This window comes from Gorilla gorilla, chromosome 13, assembly GCF_029281585.2.
Source record: "Gorilla gorilla gorilla isolate KB3781 chromosome 13, NHGRI_mGorGor1-v2.1_pri, whole genome shotgun sequence".
In the NCBI taxonomy this organism is placed as follows: domain Eukaryota; kingdom Metazoa; phylum Chordata; class Mammalia; order Primates; family Hominidae; genus Gorilla; species Gorilla gorilla.
This window is the reverse complement of record NC_073237.2, coordinates 88042267-88056873: the sequence shown is the minus strand read 5'-3', so window position 1 is coordinate 88056873 and position 14607 is coordinate 88042267. Positions and strand designations below refer to the sequence as shown.

At 39.7% G+C, this 14607-nt stretch overlaps 1 pseudogene; it reads right to left on the bottom strand.

The window, feature by feature from the left end:
* Positions 1–1199: 1199 nt before the first annotated feature.
* LOC101144869 (bifunctional phosphoribosylaminoimidazole carboxylase/phosphoribosylaminoimidazole succinocarboxamide synthetase-like) lies at positions 1200–2440 on the bottom strand (annotated as a pseudogene).
* Between the last annotated feature and the right edge of the window lie 12167 nt (positions 2441–14607).

Below are 14607 nucleotides of genomic sequence, written 5' to 3'. Positions count from 1 at the left end.
AGCCCTTTGTCAGATGGGTAGATTGTAAAAATTTTCTCCCATTCTGTAGGTTGCCTGTTCACTCTGATGGTAATTTCTTTTGCTGTGCAGAAGCTCTTTAGTTTAATTAGATCCCATTTGTCAATTTTGGCTTTTTTTGCTGTTGCTTTTGGTGTTTTAGTCATGAAGTCCTTGCCCATTCCTATGGCCTGAATGGTATTGCCTAGGTTTTCTTCTAGGGTTTTTATGGTTTTAGGTCTAACATTTAAGTCTTTAATCCATCTTGAATTAATTTTGGTATAAGGTGTAAGGAAGGGACCCAGTTTCAGCTTTCTACATATGGCTAGCCAGTTTTCCCAGCACCATTTATTAAATAGGGAATCCTTTCCCCATTTCTTGTTTTTGTCGGGTTTGTCAAAGATCAGATGGTTGTAGATGTGTGGTATTATTTCCGGGGGCTCTATTCTGTTCCATTGGTCTATATCTCTGTTTTGGTATCAGTACCATGCTGTTTTGGTTACTGCAGGCTCGTAGTATAATTTGAAGTCAGGTAATGTGATGCCTCCAGTTTTGTTCTTTTGGCTTAGGATTGTCTGGACAATGCGGGCTCTTTTTTGGTTCCATACGAACTTTAAAGTAGTGTTTTCCAATTCTGTGAAGAAAGTCATTGGTAGCTTGATGGGGATGCTATTGAATCTATAAATTACCTTGGGCAGTATGGCCCTTTTCACGATATTGATTCTTCCTATCCATGAGCATGGAATGTTCTTCCATTTGTTTGTGTCCTCTTTTATTTCCTTGAGCAGTGGTTTGTAGTTCTCCTTGAAGAGGTCCTTCGCATCCCTTGTAAGTTGGATTCCTAGGTATTATATTCTGTTTGAAGCAATTGTGAATGGGAGTTCACTCATGATTTGGCTCTGTGTTTTTCTGTTATTGGTGTATAGGAATGCTTGTGATTTTTGCACATTGATTTTGTATCCTGAGACTTTGCTGAAGTTGCTTATTAGCTTAATGAGATATTGGGCTGAGACAATAGGGTTTTCTAAATACACAATCATGCCATCTGCAAACAGGGACTATTTGACTTCCTGTTTTCCTAATTGAATACCCTTTATTTCTTCTCTTGCGTGATTGCCCTGGCCAGAACTTCCAACACTATGTTGAATAGAAGTGGTGAGAGAGGGCATCCATGCCTTGTGAATGGCATTTTTTCTTATAAATTATATCTCTGATTTTCTTTTCAATGAAATCCATGTGTTCAATATGCTTGTTCACAGTTTGCCTCCTGCCAAATGATCGCTTAATCCAAATATCTGGGCATCATACTGAGCTGAGTCTTCTGTAGAAAGTATGGTCCACTACCTGAGACCCCTGTCAAAGGGAAGCTCACACATCCTGAGGTCACTGTCTGGTGTGAGGGGAGGACAGCTGATAACTACGTGGTTATGCAGTGTTCCCAGGCATCACTGGTCCCCAGCCATGGCCTCTGCCTACCACTGCCACAAATACAGAAGGAATGCCATCCCCTTCAGACTCAGCTTTAATCCTCAGAGTTTCATCTAGTCCTTTATGGGCAGATGTTACCCAAACCCAAAATTTCCATAGGCCCTCTTGATTTTTTCACGGTGATCTAGATCAGACATTGAGCCTATGCATATTACATCCCTGCACTGACTTTCTGATTTCCAAAGCAATTCTACAATCTCTGCAACCCACTCAAAGTTTTTGTTTACCATCTGGAGCCCTTCCAGAGTTGCTTCTTTGAGGTCACAATAAGACTGTTTGTCTTTCTGTTTGCTTTGATCTCTTGATGGCCAGAGTCTCTGAGTATCATTATCAGTAACATCAACAGCAACAACAACTTCTCTGGTGGTTACATCAACACCAAATTCAATCTTCGTGTCAACTTATACACAGTTCTGTGGCAACCAGGATTTCTCCAGTATTTTAAAAATAACCTGTGCAGCATGACTCACGCTAGCTACTTCACTTTGGCCTTTACCAAGTCCAGCACAGCAAAATTTCACAGCAATTCACTGTTTCTCATTACTGGCAGCACCCTTGAAAACATCTCCACGTTAGGTGAGTAAAACTCACATCTGTCGATGACACCAGGATTTCTTTTAAGAAAACAACTAGTTGCTATTCTGCAAACCCCTTTAACTGGAATAATTTCACACTGGGGCACAATGAAAGCCATATCCCCACGTTTTTTGGTGAAAGCAGCTTTGATACTTGCTTCCTGTAATGACTGAAAAATATTATACAACTGATGATTTTATTTGTGATTGCAGCTTTTCCTTCCAGGCGATTCTAGCTGCATTTCCTGCTATAATATGGTCCTTGGACTACAAGAGGGCTTTCCGTGAACTACCTAACAATTCATAGACTTTTTTTCTCTCATGCATTTTTTCTTTTTTTAACCAGTGTTCAGTACCTTAGCTGCTGCCATTAGCCTGAGTGGGTTGGGGGTGGTAACCTATTTTATTTTTTATAATTTTTTACATTTCCTAAAATTTCTGTCCTGAACATCTATCACTTTCATGGTAGTATATTTTATACCATAAAACAAACCCATATCAAACCCTAACTCCTCGTCCCCAAATGAAAGCATCATCTTATATTGTTTCATTTAGCTCAGAGGAAATTGACATAGATTTGCTGTCCTTTCCCTCATTCCCAGTAACCAGCACATCAGAGAGCCTTACTGAGTTTGCCTTCAACTAACTATAATAAATCCTCCACCCTTTAACGTCTCTCCTTTTTCTGGTTTCCAACCTTGTCCAACCCTCTCTCACATGGACCCCAGGGACCTTGTTGCACTCTTTTAAGAAAGGTTTTTTTTTTTAAATGTTGTAATACTTTATACATGTAACGTAATACATAAACAAATTCAAATTAGGCATCATAATTGTAAACCTAATATTTGTAAACTCACAACTCATCTTAAGTGACAGGATGTTACCAGTACACTTGGAGCTATTAGGTTGAACCATGTGAAATGCCATTTTTGAAGATTAAACAATTTTTGAATAGAGGCAATTTCATATGATTTCATCTCATACTTGTGTGTTTTCCCCAATCCTGTTATCCTGCCTTTTCCCCAGCAATAGCTCTCTTCCAACCTGAAATTAACTTATCATTTTCCTGATACTTAAATATTTTTAACACATATTTATATGTTGTATATCACTAAAAATGTTATTTAACTTTGTTTTTGAGGTTCATATATACTGTCTTGCTTTTTAAAAATTCAACATTAGTTTTATGGCTCATCCATGTTGATGGGCATAGATCTATGGTTCATTCTTACTGCTCTGCAGTGTTGTCCATGCTCCATCCCAGGAAGAGAGAACAACTTATTGGTTTCCGATATGAATAATCTTGCTGTGAATATATTTGTACATTTCTCCAGAGGCCTATGTACAAAAGTTTCTTAGGTAGTGGTTTTGAAGCATTTTTGACTGTGACTGTATAAGAAATACATTTATATTGAGACTCATCACACACACAAATATACGTATATTAGGATGTTTATATCTAAAGCAATTTTCTTGAAATGATACTTTTCTTCTTCAGTATGATGTGCTCTGATATTTTCTATTCTTTTCCAATCTGGTTTATTTTAGAGAAAAATTTTGGTTATAACCCCCTACATTTTAAAAAAATTTATGGAGCATTATTTTATAGTATGTGGTTATCAAATCTTCTGTTTATTCTAATAATGTATATTCTTTGAGATGTACAGGATTCTATATGCTTATATATGTACACACATATGTACACACAACTATGTATATTTATATATACGTGTATATATACACACACGTGTGTGTATATGTGTGTGTGTATATATGTGTATATATATACGTGTGTGTGTATTTAAGCATATATACACACACACACATACGTGTGTGTGTATTTTTTTGAGACAGGGTCTCGTTCTGTTGCCCAGGCTGAAGTGCAGTGGTACAGTTATAGCTCACTGCAGTCTTGACCTCCTGGGCTCAATCTATTCTCCCACCTCAGCTTCCTAAGTAGCTGGGACTACAGATACATGCCATCTTGCCCAGCTAATTTTTGTATTTTTTAGTAACACCGGGTTTCACCATGCTGAGGCTGGTCTCGAATTCCTGGGGTCAAGCGATCCTCCCTCCTTCCAAAGTGCTGGGATTACAGGCGAGACCCACTGTACCTGGCTGGATTCTATATATTTTTATGAGTTCAAACTTGTTAGTAGCTATTTGAATAACTGCTTGTATTTACCATTTTACAGTTGTTCAGATCGTTTCATGCGTTGATAATTGAGAGAATTGTATTAATGTTTCCCACTGCAATTATGGATGTGCTGTTTCTTCCTATAGTTCTATCAAGTTTTGCTTTATATGTTTTTAGCTTATTTCATTAGACGCATATAAGTTATACATTATTTTGCTTTCTGGTGAATTGATTCTTTTATTCTTTTTTGATTACTGGGTTTACTCTAATAATGCTTCAAGACTTGACTCTTCTATTTGATGTAATAACCAGCCTTTTATTGATTATTTGCCTGGTTTATATTTTTTCAACCATTTCTTCTCAATCTTCCAGCCATTCTTTTGTTTTAGGCATGTTGCTTATAAAAAGTATTTTATTACTTTTAAAAATATTCAGTCTGGTTTTTTTGAAGAGCAAGGTGAGTCACTTTATAGTAATTGTTATTACCGATGTTTTTAGATTTACTTCAATTATCTAACTTAATTTTTTTCTTGCTCCTTTTATCCTTCTTTTGTCTTGCTTTCTTTGAAAGGGGAGTAGGTTGGGTTTGGTATATTTTTAATTTTGTCTTATTCCATACTTTCCCTGTATAATAATTTGGAAGTTATTAATCTATTTTCCTCTTTGAGCAACTACCTTTGAAATGTCACTGTGACGATTTAACAGAATCTAAAGTTGATAAATATCTTAATTATCTCTTTATCTGTACATGAACCTTAGAGCATAAAACTCCTATCTATAGGCCAGGCACGGTGGCTCATGCCTGTAATCCCAGCACTTTGGGAGGCCGAGGCAGGTGGATTACTTGAGGTCAGGAGTTTGAGACCAGCCTGGCCAACATGGTGAAACCCTGTGTCTACTAAAAATACAAAAATTAGCTAGGCATGGTGGCACGTGCCTGTAATCCCAGCTACTCCGGAGGCTGAGGCAGAAGAATCCCTTGATCCTGAGAGGCGGAGGTTGCAGTGAGCTGAGATCGTGGCACTGCACTCCAAAGCGAGGCTCTGTCTCAAAACAAAGCAAAACAAAACAGAACAAACAAAAAAATTCCTATCATCTCCTCCCCCCTCGTTCACATGCCATTGATGTCTAGTACTCTAGCTCTCTTCTTTCTTTTTTTAACCCCCACGTGAGACATTTTTATTTAACACTGCTAATATTTGTTTTTATTTACTTCAATGTTCTTTTGGTCATAATTCCTTTAAGTATCCCAGGCTTTTATTCTAGATACTTTTTCTGAACTTCCTACTGAAACAAATACATATTTTAGAATTTCCTTAATGAAATGCATCTTTTAGAATATTTTAGATCAGAAGATGTCTAAAAGTAACTCCGTTTTTATTCAAATGAAAATGTGTTTATGCTGCCTTTCTTTTTGAAAGATACCTTTTTTGAAAGATACTTTTGATAGTTTTATGATTCTAAGTTGGCAATAATTTTGTGGTCAGATGTGACTTCATTGTCTTCTGGTTTCCATGCTCACTGTTGAGAAGCCTCTGTCAGGATAATGATTGCTTGTTTGTAGTTGCTCTATTTTTCTCTTTGGTTGCTTTCAAGATCTTCTCTTTGACTTGAGATTCTACAACCATATTGCAAAATCTGTCTGCATATATACTGCTTTTTACTTATTTCGTTGGGTATTTGTTATGTTTCCTGCATCTGTGCACCATGAAATCAACTAACTCTGGAAATTCCTAAAAATCACCTCTTTTCTTGTCTCTCTGTTCTCTCCTTCTGGGACTTTGATAGATGTAACTTAAATATTTTATTCTATCCTCTGTGTCTTTATTCTCTTTTATATTTCCTATCTCCATATCCCTGTATTAGGCTTTGTTCAATTTCTTTAGGCCCATCTTTCAGTTCACCAATTCCTCAATCTCTGCTTAATCCACGAGTTAGCTTATCATTAACATTTTAATTTTAATAATTACATTTTTATTCCTTAATGTGTCATTTGATCATTTTCAAATATGTCTTGTAATTTTTTACAGTATTTTACTCCATAATTATTATTATTTTTTTTTGAGATGGAAGCTCGCTCTGTAACTCAGGCTGGAGTGCAGTGTCTTGATCTCAGCTCACTGCAACCTCTGCCTCCCGGGTTCAAGTGATTCCCCTGCCTCAGCCTCCCAAGTAGCTGGGATTACAGGTGTTCACCACCACGCCCAGCTAATTTTTGTATTTTTAGTAGAGACGAGGTTTCACCACGTTGGCCAGGCTGGTCTCGACCTCCTGACCTCAGGTGATCCACCTGCCTTGGCCTCCCAAAGTGCTGGGATTACAGGCGTGAGCCACTAGACCCAGCCTCCATAATGATTTTTAAGATCCGCCTTTTATTTCTTCAAACATTTCACACATTGTTACTTTATATACTATTTTATAATTACAATTTCTTGAATGTTTTGTTTTAGTTTCTGCTGGCATTCCCTAATGTTAGCTTGTTTGTCTGGATGTTGATAACTGTAGATTGTGAGCTCATATTTTTTTGAACTTAATCTGAGAAAATCCTTGGGATTAAAATAGGTTACTTTGCAATATAGAGCATTTTTGTTGCTTCTGCTGGGAGCTCAAGGATACTACCAGACTACAACCACACTGCTTCTTTAAGAGCTTGAGTTCAGATCTCCAATCCTGCAGTGGGTCCAAAGTTTGACTTCTTTGCAGTGCAATTCTAAGAATTTGCCTTCAGAGTTTGTGTTTGCACACCTGCTCTGTTCAGGTTTCAGCTCAGGCTTTCTCCTCACTCCTTCTTGAAAATTTCCCATTGCTTTCCTGGGATCCTACCATGTATATTGTAGTGAGAGAGCCCTTCAGGTTACCTCAAACCCTGTAACGTCAGAAGCCCTTGATATCTCTCATAAGTATCTACATGTGGTTGTAGATACATGTAGATACACAACAGCCAAAGAGACTTTTTAAGAAAACGTAAATCACATTACACTCCTCCCTGGTTGCAAACTCTCAAATGCACCTCTCAGCACACTGAGAACAAAACCCAAATACCTTATCTTGGCATCTCAGGCCTGCGGAATCTGGTTTGTGCCTGTTTCTTGGACTCTGTTTCCTACTGCTGCAGGCATGGTCCAGAGGGACATTTTCTAGATTCTTTCCACAGACAGCAGTTCCCATCGCACAGTTATAGACCCTCTGTTTGAAATTCTGCCTGTTTCCCTCAAGCATCCGTCCTCTCTTTGGCCAGTCTTGGCATGCCAGGATCCTCATCAGTAGGATCTCAGCAGTAATCATGCTTCAGTCTGGCTTCTCAGTGCCATTCCACCTAATGCAGCCACCCTCATCACCAGTCACACTGGATTACCTGTTTTCTTCAAAGCATTTATCACCATTTAAAATGATCGTAATTGTTTTTACACTTCCTCTGTTTATTTTTGCCTCTTTTCTAGGATATAATTCCAGGAGCACAAATTCTGCTGAATCCCAGTGCTAAGAAGTTATGGCACCTAGTAGTCACTCATTAGATATTTACTGAGTAAATAAAAGAAAGTTACAACTCAGAAGTACTGTATTAGAATCCTTGCAAAGTACGTGGTTTCTCCTAGGAAAATATATGAAATACAAGAAGAGAGATGGCTGAGGAAAACCAGGGTGTAGGGAAGGCCTGGGCCTTTGCATCAGGGGTTTTTAGTTAGTAGTGGAACCCCATTATCTTGTTCCTTAACTCAGCAGCCCTGGATTCAAAACATCTGGGCAAGGTCAACTTTTGACTTTGTCTCTCAACCCAGAGTTTATCCATTTATCCACTGAACGAAGTTGAATGTGCTCCCATTCTACCTCTTTTTTCTCATGAAACTTGCAAGACTTTGGACAAACACACACACACACACACACACACACACACAAAGTTTTTTTTTAAAAAAAACTTCAAAAATAATCTGTCTCATTGACCTTTCATACACGATTTTACTACCTCTGCCTTTTATTTCTTATTTCACACATTGTTACTTTATATTCTATTTCAGAATCAAAATTTCTTGAGTGTTTTGTTTTAGTTTCTGCTGGCATTCCCTAACACTAGCTTGTTTGTCTGGATGTTGATAACTGTAGATTGTGAGCTGATATTTTACTAGTGATCCCATGGTCAAAATCACTCTCTCAGAATCTAATTCAGAAAATACTACTGCATGCCCAGGAAATTAAAAATTAATAACACTTTTTGGTGTAAAGCAGGAATAAGTTCAACTGTTATTTTTTGTTCAACATCAGCTCTTTGAATGATGATGTTTAACTCTGAATCTTGCTGTGCATAGTATGCAGAAACAGCAGTCTAGTCTCCTTTTGATTAATGAAAAAGCACTTTTCTTTCTCTCTAGCTGTTTTCCTCTCAGTAATGCATACACTGAAAACTGAGAACACATATATACATGTTGCAAAAATTAAGAGTTTGGAAATGTCATTGTTTTGGCAGATGTGGTTAGTCTTTTAAGCATGGCCAAAATGGCCCCTTGATAACTTCATTGTAACTTTATGAGTGTTAATTATTACTGAAGGCTGGGGTTTTGCCAGGTCCTTTAGCTGTATGGGGCCAGAACTGGCCAGGGGCTTTTTAGGACGTCTCCAATTTAAATGAAAGCTCCAGGCAACATTTATCTTTTTTTTCTCCCAAACTTTTCTTAATTAAATTTTTTTTTCAAGCCTCACTGCATTCTTTATGCCAACCAACTGCATCTTATATTGTAAATTGGTTTTGACTCTGAGGCTTGCATTTTCACTCAAGCCTGACCCTAAGGGTTTTGCAAACCTGGCGTTCCAAACTTCCTCATGTCTCTGTGCACATGATTCAAGCTGACGTACATGTATAGCGTTTATAAGTTGTTTGCTTTTGGTGGAAATCAGCTTCAAGAGGCAAACTCTTACAATGATTTTCTGAAGCCTAATTCTCTTATATTTGTTGCCTTTACCTGACTCATTGCCTTTTAAGTAGTGTACAGTATAGGCTCCAAAAGCAAGATCAGCAATTGTTATTAGTCATTATGGTAGGAGAGGTAGCAGTAGCAATATTATCTTTTCCAAGTGAAAAAATATGATCCATTGTCATCTTGCAATTTTAATTGTTCTCTTGGACAGATTTTGAGGAAGTCATACAAAGGAGTAGATGGTATTTGATTTATTCTTGAGTAGGAAAATAAGATTCTGACATCCTTCTGTTCGTGAATACCAGTCTCATCATATACCTGTGAATAAGCTGTAAAGGTTTTCTATAATAAGGGATTTGTCTGGTGTTTGTTCTGACTTCCTGGCACAGGGCTTCTAAAGCTCTTGGATTTTTCTGAGTGGTAGAACTGTGTTTGTTATTCATGAGCCTCTTGGCTCACTCTTGAGTTTATGCTAATGAGGTGACTCCCAGTGAGACCTTAGACAGCTTCAGGAATAGGGGCTGGACAGAAGAAAGAGCATCCATGAGATACTAGGGTTGGGACTTTGACCCAGCCCAAGCTCCAGAAAAGGTAGGGGAAGCTGGAGACTGAGCTTAGCCTGGTGGCCAATCATACCTACATAATGAACCCGTCAAAACTCCACACACTGAGCATCAGGGATGATTTTGTTGATGAACACATGGGTGTGCCAGAAGGGAGGTACACCCTATTTTCACAGAGAGGGCAAGGAAGCTCTGTGTTGGGGATCCTCCCAGGCCTTCCCTCTGTCTCTTCATCTGGGTGGCCCTGAGCTGTTCTCTTTATCGTAAAGCTATAATCAAAAGTGTAGCACTTCCTTGAGTTCTATGCATTGTTATAGCCAATGATCAAACATGACAGGATTGTGGAAACCCTTGAATTACTAGCCAGTTGGTCAAAAGTGTGAGTGGCCTGGGACCCACTGAACTTGTGGCTGCTGTCTGGAGGGGGCTGTCTATGTGAATATTCATACACATACACTTGGGACTGACTGTGCTCTTCACCCGTGAGGTCTGTGCTAACTCCAGGTGGTTAGTGGCAGAATTGAACTGCAATATACCAGTTGCTGTCAGAATTACAGATAAAATAAAAATCTTTGAAACTGGCTAAAAGACAGTTTCCTATATATATCTGGGTAAAGCATGGAAAGTCCTTCTGAGTGAGAAAGGGTGACTGGCCAGGCTGAACACAATTTCTTTAGGTTTACCTACTAAGCATAGAAAAAAACACCTTCTTGAAAAACTGTTGGGTACTGTGCTTAGAACCTGAGCGACGGGATCATTTATACCCCAAACCTCAGCATCGCATAATATACCCAGGTAACGAACCTGCACAGGTACCTTCTGAATCTAATATAAAATTTGAAAAAGAAAGACACATATATATATATATTCACAGAAAGGGCATATATATATATTTTTTTTTTCACAGAAAGGGCATATATATATATATATTTTTTCACAGTAAGGGCATACACACACACACACATGCACACGCACACACAAAGAACTCTTAAAACTCAGCAGTAAGAAAACAATCTGATTAAAAAGTGGCCCAAAGAACTTAACAAACACATCAAAGATGATATATGGATGGCAAAAAAAAAATGAGAAAAAAATATTCTGTATCACATATCATCAGGGAGTGCAAATTAAAACAGCAATGATACACTACTACACATCTTTTAGAATCGCCAAATCTGTAACACTGACAACACCAAATGCTGGTGAGGATATGGGACAACAGGAACATTGCCAGTGGGTATGCAAAATGGTACAGCCACTTTGAAGGACAGTTTGGTGGTTTCCTACAAAACTAAGCACAGTCTACCATAGGATCTGGCAATCATGCTCCTCACTATCTACCCAAAGGAGCTGAAAACATGTTCATACACATACACACAAAAATCTACACAGAGATAGCAGCTTTATAGCAGCTTTGTTCATACTTGCCAAAACTTGGAAGCAACAAAGATGTCCTTCAGTAGGGTAAATGGATGGATAAACCATGGTACATCCAGACAATGGAATATTATTCAGCACTAAAAAGAAATGAGCTAGCAATCTGTGAAAAGATGTGGAGGAACTTTAAATGCACATTACTAAATAAAAGGAGCCAATCTGAAAAGCCTGCATACTGTATGATTCTAACTATAAGACATTCTTATAGTGGTTGCAAAATCTGTGGTTGCAAGGGGTTGGGGATAGGGAGAGAAACAGAGCACAGAGGAGTTTTAAGGCAGTGAAGATGCTCTGTGTGATTCTATAATGATGGATATGTGTCATTATACATTTGTTTAAACTCAGGATTTACAACACTAAGAGTGAACCCCAGTGTAAACTATGAATTTCGGGTGACAATGATGTGTTGGTGTAAGTTTATCTGTTGTAACCAGGGTATCACTCTGGTGGGGGATGTTGATAATGTGGGAGGTTATGCATATGTGGAGGTAGGAGGTATATGGGAAACCTTATGCCAGCCTCTGAATTTTGCTGTGAACCTAAACATGCTTTAAAAAATAAAGTTGTGGCCAGGTGCGGTGGCTGAGGCCTGTAGTCCCAGCACTTTGGGAAGCTGAGGCAGACAGATTGCTTGAACCCAGGAGTTTGCAACCAGCCTGGGCAATATGGTAAAACTCATTTCTACAAAAAATACAAAAATTAGCTGAGCATGGTGGCGCACACCTGTGATCCCAGCTACTTGGGAGGCTGTGGTGGGAGAATTGTTTGAGCCCATGAGGTTGAGGCTGTAGTGAGCTGTGATCATGCCACTGCACTTCAGCCTGGGCAACAGAGTGAGACCCTGTTGAAAGCAAGCAAGCAAGCAAGCAAGCAAGCAAGCAAGCAAGCAAGCAAGCAAGAGAAAAAGAAATAAAGAAAAAGAAAGAAAGGAAAGAAGAGAGAGAGAGGAAGGAAGGAAGGAGGGAGGGAGGGAGGGAAGGAAGGAAGAAAGGAGATAGGGAGAGAGAGAGAAAAACGAAAGACAAGAAGGAAGGAAAGAAGGAAGGAAGGAAAGAAGGAAGGAAAGAAGGAAGGAAGGAAAGAAGGAAGGAAGGAAGGAGAAAAGAAAAGAGAGAGAGAGGCTGCTTTTCGGGAATGCTCTGGGAACAAGCAGTAGCACTTGGGAACCAGGTAACAAGCTGCAGCAAAGAGTTGGGAAGCTGTTCTTCCCACATTGTATTACATGCTTATTACATTGTAATAAACAAAAATAAAATAAAAACTAAATAAATGTAATTACATTAGAATACACGTTTGCTCTGGCTTCTTGGAATCTGGAAACTCAGCCAGCCTCAAGAGGCATAAATAATAGTATCCTCACGGCAAGTCCTGTAGGCAGTGGTCTTCAGGACTGTGGGTGTATTGATTGATAGGTAGATTGGAGCTGCAGGGGCGAGCAGGTGAAGCTGAGTGGGGACGGTTGTTGATGCCCTGGATGGGCAAGCAAGGCACGTTTTGGGGAAGCCCTGAAAGAGTTGGCTGAGGGGGGATTATACGCGAGTGCCAAGAGAGGACCTGGCCTTGGTGCTGTCCATGTGGGGTCATGTGTGTGTAGATGCCCATGAGGCTGGTGGCATTTGGATATAATGGGGTTTTCTGGGTGCATGACATGGGGCTATCTTCCATTGAGACAATCACTAGATGAGGTTTATAAACAATACATTTTAAATTTTAGGCATGGTTAGGTGTACTCTCCACCAGGCAACAGAAGACTCTGTGGATTAGAGCAAAGGAAAGGCATGTGGACAGATGCATAGGGAAAATGAAATGCTGGAGAAAGTGACCTGACTTGTTTCAGGCCAGTACTCCTACCGAGAGCTAGAAAACATGGACAAAACTGTAGGAAGGAACCAGAAAGCTAGCAAAAGAGCAAGGACTTGGGGTTACAGAGCCCAGAGAGAAGGTAAGCCAGGACCAGGAAACTCAGCTTTGGGTGTCGTTTTTCCACAGAGGCACCTGATGATTTTCCAGCAGAAGCCGAGGGGCTGAGAGGTGGAGAGCAACCAAACGGCCATGTCTGAGACAGCCTTCTGCTGTAAAGGGTTCTACAGGACATGCTGTGCAGGGGAAAGCACTGGCCACCATAAGACTTTGAGCACTTGAACTGGGGCTGGTGCCATTGAGGGATTAAAATTTTGATTTGATTTAATTGTAATTACTCTATAGTTAGTCTCAATAGCCTCATGAGGCTACTGCTTAGCCCAGGTCTGGAGCCTCCCTTAGGTCCTGAGAAGGGCAGTGCAGCCACCTGGGAAGTGTGTGGGCTTTGTAGATGACCAATGCTCGGTTTGAATCTTGCCTTGCCCCATAGTAACCATGCAAACTTGGTGAATAATTCCCCCCTCTGTGTTCAGTTTCTTCATCTATAAAAGGAGAATAAATAGGGCCAGGTGTGGTGGCTCACACCTGTAATCCTAGCACTTTGGGAGGCCAAGGCAGGCAGATCATGAGGTCAGGAGTTCGAGACCAGCCTGACCAACATGGTGAAACCCCGTCTCTACTAAAAACACAAAAATTAGCAAGGTGTAGTGGCACGCGCCTGTAATCCCAGCTACTCGGGAGGTTGAGGCAGGAGAATCGCTTGAATCTGGGAGGCAGAGGTTGCAGTGAGCCAAGATGGTGCCACTGCACTCCAGCCTGAGTGACAGAGTGAGACTCTGTCTCAAAAAAATAAATAAATAAAAGAATAAATAAAGTAAAGCCTACCCCATAAAAAGGTTTCACATACTGGTGCCTGTATACAGCAGGCATTCAATAAAGATTAGATGGAATCGTCTATAGATTGTGAGTTCCAAAAAGCCGACATCATTTTTGAAAGCTGAGCTTTATTTTCTTCAAGAACAAATGTCAATATTCATGTTACTGAACTTATGTATGTTTTTATTTTTTCTCAAAATCCCAGAGGCATGTTCTACTTGGAAAATAAAAATGCATTTCACAGTATAGATACTCTAGAGAAACTATTTTCTTAAGAAGCTACCAAAGGTTAATGACATAACCCAATGTATCTCAACTTTACAATCAGATGAAATTATCTGGGACATACACAAAGGACTTGTTTTCCTACCACTCGTTCTCTTTTTTTTTTTTTTTTTTTTTTTTTTTGTTGAGACGGAGTCTCGCTCTGTCGCGCAGGCTGGAGTGCAGTGGTGTGATCTCGGCTCACTGCAAGCTCCACCTCCCGGGTTCACGCCATTCTTCTGCCTCAGCCTTCAGAGTAGCTGGGACTATAGGCACCTGCCACCACGCCTGGCTAATTTTTTTTGTATTTTTAGTACAGATGGGGTTTCACCGTGTTAGCCAGGATGGTCTCGATCTCCTGACCTCGTGATCCACCTGCTTCGGCCTCCCAAAGTGGTGGGATTACAGGTGTGAGCCACCGTGCCCGGCCCACTCATTCTCATTTTTAATAATAAAAAAGTTAAAGTGCAGTCATTTGCACAAAGAAATAGCCTGTTGTG